General features: G+C 38.0%; 1 protein-coding gene across 5 annotated transcripts in view; it reads left to right on the forward strand.

Moving 5' to 3' along the window:
* The window catches only part of Ahi1 (Abelson helper integration site 1), a 129,036-nt gene that overhangs the window by 57,705 nt on the left and 65,457 nt on the right, over positions 1-5,874 (forward strand). The window lies entirely within an intron of this gene.

The raw sequence follows: 5,874 nt of genomic DNA on the forward strand, positions 1-5,874 counted from the left end.
CCTCTCCCCTCTCCCCTCTCCCCTCTTCTTTTACTAACTATAAATCACAGCATTGTAAGTGCTGAGTTCTTTATAATACTGTTTTCACTTCTAGGTCTTGCATATCTGTCTCTTCACATTCCTGTATAAGCTTCTTGAAGCTGGGGAACCTCATCTTTTCAAAAATAGTATCAACTCTCAGGTCATATTAATAAAATGCCGTTGAGTTTGATTTAGTTCTTCTGTTTAATAGATGCTGAGGTTGGGCAATGCTAAGGGTGCTGTGGCCATAGACTGGCTAACACAACAATATGGAAAGCAATCAAAAGTGCTGGAGAGGAGACTCAGTCAGTAAAATGCCTGTCACAAAAGGCTGATGGCATGAGTTACGATGCACAGCACTTACAAAAGGCTGGGCATGCGCAAGGTTAGGCAGGCGGGGAAGCTGGAGCTCACTGCTTCAGGAGTCCCACCTCAAAAACTACTGTGGAGAGCAACTGAGGTAGATGCCTGACATCTACCTTTGGTCTCCATCATACACATAAACTGTTGCACATGCATGCATACTTGTCCACATGAATGTACACAAACAGACACACCCACATGCACACACAGAGAATGCTATAAAGTCTTGATGTGTATTTTAGTCAGAATTATTGTGAAATGTACTATTTACCAAAAACATCTTTGAAGATTATTTAAGTAATAGAATATTCTGTGAATATAACCTTTTAAAATATCATTATATATGCATATATGTGTGTATAACATACCCATATATATTTACATATATATGCTGAACTTGATAAAATACACAAGATCTAGAGGCAATAAGGATCAGGAGTTTAAAGCCAGCTTTACCTGCATTATAATTTCAAGGCCTGGACTCTATCAGAACCTGTCTAAAAACATTTAAAAGTTGTGTGTGTGTGTGTGTGTGTGTGTGTGTGTGTGTACATTCATCAGTAAGAAAACAAGATTGATTTGAGCAGAATAGTATTTCAAGAATTGATTTCAGATATTTGCAAAGGTTTTAAAATTGATATGCACTGACTGCTCTTCCAGAGGTCCTGAGTTAAATTCCCAGCAACCACATGGTGGCTCACAACCATCTGTAATGAGATCTGACACCCTCTTCTGGAGTGTCTGAAGACAGCTACAGTGTACTTATATAATAAATAAATAAATCTTTAAAAAAAAATTTTAAAAAATGATATAGCTATCTCCTGAGAGGCTGTCTCCTGCCAGAACTTAGCAAATACAGAGGTGGATGCTCACAGCCAACCATTGTACTGAGCAGAGGGCTCCCAATGAAGGAGTTAGAGAAAGGACTAAAGGAGCTAAGGGGGTTGCAACCCCATAGGAAGAACACTATCAACCAACCAGAGCTCCCAGGGACTAAACCACCAACCAAGGAGTACACATGGAGTGACCCATGGCTCGCGCTGCATATGTAGCAGAGGATGGCCTTGTCAGCATCAATGGGAGGCAGGCGAGGTCCTTGGTCCTGTGAAGGCTCAATGCCCCAGAGTAGGGTAATGCCAGGGCAGGAAGGCAGGAGTGGGGAGGGGGGGATTGGATGGGAGTTTCTGGAGGGGAAACCAGGAAAGGTGATATAACATTTGAAATGTAAATAAAGAAAATATCCAATAAAAGAAAAGAAAAATAATTTTAAAAATATAATTTCTTCCTGACTTTTGGAAATTAGATAAGAACCAATTAATCCTTATTGATCTGAATATGTGTGGAAGGCTGACTTGGGTGGAGGACCTACTATGGTAGTTGGTGGTGCCCATGTACAGGCCAGGAGCAGTCTGGGTAAGGCAAGCATTTTGGCCTGGTCCACTAAGAGAGAGTACCTGAGCTTCCTAGGGAAGGCTGGGCCACCTCTATACTGAAGGACCAGGAGACCGATGGTCATAGATTTAAGAAACCAGGACTTAGAGCACAGGAGGTGATGGCTGAAGAGCACCCTGAGAGGTGAGGTGAATCTGAGGGCAGAGGACGCAGATGCACCCAGTGAAAGACACTGTGAAGAATGGGCAGGCGTGAGAATGGCAGGGGAGCGGTGTGTAGCAGCACGGGGCGGGCGGGCGCAGCAGGGTCACAGCAGGGCCCGCAGCAGTGGGCTGGACTCTGGCTGTTCATTCTAGCGGCATGTGGAGGGAGACAAGCTCAGGTGAAAAGAGCTGAGGAGCGGCAGTCTGTGTTGTTGATCAAAGAATTTATCTTTTAGTGAAGCTTAAGGGAGTTCCTAAGGTGGAGGGAGAGCTATTTTTGATTTACTGATATTTTGTACTAAGTAGAAGGGTCTGTGTAGAGTTTCTACATGTTCATGACTCCTATGAGAACCTGAAGTGTTCACTTGAGCAGATCCACCTCTGTGGCACTGAAAATAAAGCAGGTAGAAGAGGTTCAGAGGATTAGAGGTAAGGGATTCAGGCCGAGATAAAGGACAGACTGCCAGGACAGACAGGAGATGAAGGGTTGGAGAAGGCCAGGGGGTCTGGAGGTGTGCTGCCTTACCTGGGGGCAGATTGCTATAGTGTTGCTTTGAGCCAGACTAATTTTAATTGTGAACTTCATGTAGGAGAATCACATCAGAAATCTATGAACCACAAATCCTTGGTACCTGTTACAGACTTAAGCAGTCCTGATTAAATACTATTTTTTTTTAATTTAAAAAATAAAAAACCTTCTCCCTGACTGCTTTGCATCTGAATTCTTGATTTATTGTTGTATCCAATTGGTTGAGAGGCTCCACAGGAGGACCCCTGACACTTTGCTACTGTAAAACCTTTCACTAAGTTAATACTGCTGTTCCTCTCCTCTCTGTCCTGGCATATAAAGAAAGCATCCGAGTCCTTAGATCAAGTACTATAAACATCTCATGTCACACTTCTCATTCTCCTGCAAACCACAGCAGCATGGATAGTCTCCGACTGACACCTGATGTAGAAAAATGTCTGGGAAAGTCAGGAGCCCGAACTTTTAAGGGAATCACCCAAGCCATAAACTTGTAGTTCTGTGGAGAGCGCCACCTGATCTACAGTCGGCTGCCATGATTAGACTTGTGCATGTGAATGAAAGTGGGTGTGATCTCCTCTTGTGATCTCGCCCCCAGAGGTTTTTCATTTTAATTACTAAAAGAGAAATTAATTATTAGCTTGTTTAATCTTTCACATTCAGTTTTATGTTCGGGGCAGTAAGAGTTTTAACAAGAAAATTAACCCAGTCCTGGGAAATGAGTGCTTGCATATCTGCTGCTTATAGGCAGATTGAACAGGAAAAACAGTTTTGTAACTAACTTGGCAGAAGCTCTTGGTAATTTTTTACTTTTTCCTTATTATAAATTTCATTCAAATTTCTGTGCTCTTAGGTTTCTCCAGTATGGAAGTATTAAACTGACCTTAGCAAACTGTGGTTTTTTGCATGAAGCAAGCAGAAGAATGTGTTGTGAAAAGAGGGTAGATTGGTATGGGGCAGCAGACTGACTTAGCCAACCGTTCTGTTGTTGTAAAGTTATTAAGCAATCCTTTTCCACAGCATATATTTCAAAAACACACATTGCTCCACTCTATTTAATGGTCATTATTATTTTTCTTCCTCTAAGTGAAATTCTAAATATATGTCCAATCATTTTGAAACTATTTTGACTTCTAATTAACAATCCACACTGATAATGACTGATAGCTATGTTAAATCGTAGAAGGTTTGTTACCTGCTCTGCACCATTGCTACTCCTGACTTCATTGACATTTGCATAGTATCCAAAAAAGATGTCAGGAAAGATCAGAGTCATAACAGTTGCTTAGGGAAAACATGAAATTATTGTTCTTCTCCCTATATACAACATTAACTTATTTTAAGAAGAGTGTTGAGTCTTATGTTTGAGCAGAGACATAAGCCCTGTTGTAACTGTCTGCTATTTGTTTTTGTTTTAGCATAGATAAAGCTTTAAAGAGGAAGATATGAGAGATGGGTATATCCATAACTATGGCATAGATAAAGGTGTAGAATCCTGTAATTATATCCTAGTATACACCTGTTTACTTACACCATACTTTAAATACATTGTTTAACGTGTTTGAAAATAATTTTCAAGAATACAAAAGCAAAATTGACAAAGGCTCTAACAAGAGGGTAATTAAATAGCCAAGTGATAAATGTGTCTTTTGTATTACAATTTCTGCTAAAAGCAGAGAACTGCTTACTGCATCCTCTACATTAGGTTTGCCTGATTTTCTGATAGATAACACTAATACCTAATACTACATTGGTATCACTCTTTATAGTTTATTTTTGCAAACAGAAATATTTGGGTTATTTCATAATACAGACAAAAGCCCTGTCATTAAACAGTACCAGCACTATTTAATATCTTTACTACATTGTCCAGTACTTGATAGTTAACATGTAAATAGAATATTAAAACTTCATATCATCTTTCTTTGGCACATTCTTGATAAAGCACAGTCATATCCTTTATTGAGATCCCCATTTATGGAAGAATAATGAAGCCCAACGGTTTTCTTTGTTATTTTAGTAACATATAGTTAGTTATAGCATATTAATTTTGGCCAGAGCTTAATAATGCATCCTGAGAATTTTTCAGGTTTGGTAATGAGTTAACACTGATGTGGTTTGAACTCCTTCTAATTATTTTGAAGAATTTTTTGGCTGGGAATATAGCTGTGGGGTAGGCACTTGCCTAGCATGTGTAAAGTCCAGATTTGATTCCCATAATTATACCCACGGAAAGGTATGGTTTTTTAAGTTTTATGAGATAGCATAATAATTGGTATTTTAGAACTATATTACTGTATGGTCTTAATTACCTTTTCTCCAAATCTGCTAAAGCTCTTTGGTCCAAGTAAAGAAGTGAATCTAAGATACATAATCATCATTTAAAAAACTGAAGCATTTATAAATATGTAACTAATGAAACAGATAAAGAATAGCACAACACTATTCTTTACAGAGCACATAAGTTTTAAACATTAGTGTAGTGGAACTCTTAGTGAAGTTCTTTGTAGTTTTGATTATTTAAAGCAAAGTAAATGAAAGAATGAAAGTAAAATTAAAGGAATGACATTTTCATATACTAATATTTATAATATGTTATCTTTAATTGGATGGTTTTGCAGTGAATTTTTAAAATCAGACTATCTCAATTTGTAAGAATGAAAAAGATCATATTTTATGATTCTTAAAAGAAGAAAAAGATTGAATGAATTATTCATAATGAACAAGACTAGATTTTTCCTGAAATTAATTCTAATTTCTACGATAAATTTACTAATAAACTTTTTAACTGTTTTAGTGAACTATTTTTAGCACCTTTTTATATTTCACTTCTTGGGACTATTATGTTCAAATCACTCATGGTATGTTTTACATGTTAAAGAATATTATATTTACTTACAGAAATTTTGCTTATGTTTATCATTTTTAAATAGTCATTCTGTGTTTAGTCTTTAAGGAAAAGCTTTTTATATGCCATGGAACTTTCTCCATGGAAGTGAGATTGTCGTGTGTTACAGTTGTCACCATGATACACAGCGCATGAGTAGTATGGCATTTTCATCTCTAAATTGACTTTGCTGCTGTCCTGCTAAGATACAAGGAAATGTGGGGAGGAGACATTTGACTTTCTTTTTGAGAGCAATCAAGGAGTCACTCATACATTTACATTTTTTTGAATCTTAAGACCTCTGTTTTTTAAATCATTACATAGTATTAATTCCAAAAGCTACCTTTCTAGATGACTTTGATCGCCATTGTATCTTTAATAAAAAGATTGTCCTGCCGGGCATGGTGGCGCACGCCTTTAATCCCAGCACTCGGGAGGCAGAGGCAGGTGGATTTCTGAGTTCGAGGCCAGCCTGGTCTACA

The sequence above is a fragment of the Mus pahari genome, chromosome 21 (assembly GCF_900095145.1).
Source record: "Mus pahari chromosome 21, PAHARI_EIJ_v1.1, whole genome shotgun sequence".
Taxonomy (NCBI): Eukaryota; Metazoa; Chordata; class Mammalia; order Rodentia; family Muridae; genus Mus; species Mus pahari.